This window comes from Branchiostoma floridae, chromosome 14 (genome assembly GCF_000003815.2).
Source record: "Branchiostoma floridae strain S238N-H82 chromosome 14, Bfl_VNyyK, whole genome shotgun sequence".
NCBI classification, from domain to species: domain Eukaryota; kingdom Metazoa; phylum Chordata; class Leptocardii; order Amphioxiformes; family Branchiostomatidae; genus Branchiostoma; species Branchiostoma floridae.
The window spans coordinates 8,333,104-8,333,329 of NC_049992.1; positions in this window are offsets into that span (position 1 = coordinate 8,333,104).

The following is a 226-nucleotide window of genomic DNA, read 5'->3' on the forward strand; positions in this document are numbered from 1 at the left end:
ACAAAATTGCCAAATAGATCAAATCAATAGATCAAATCAATGCAATGGCAGATCGTATCGGTGCAGCACCTCGCTCCCACCCACCATGCACTCTTGGTCTATCCCCACACCAATCCAAAAGCAACACGCACACAACACACCCCACCTACCCTTGTTGCTACTTGTGCCAGCCCATAGACGAATTGCGGGTGGGGAGGTAATTGTTGTTTTCCTGTCTGGCACTGCT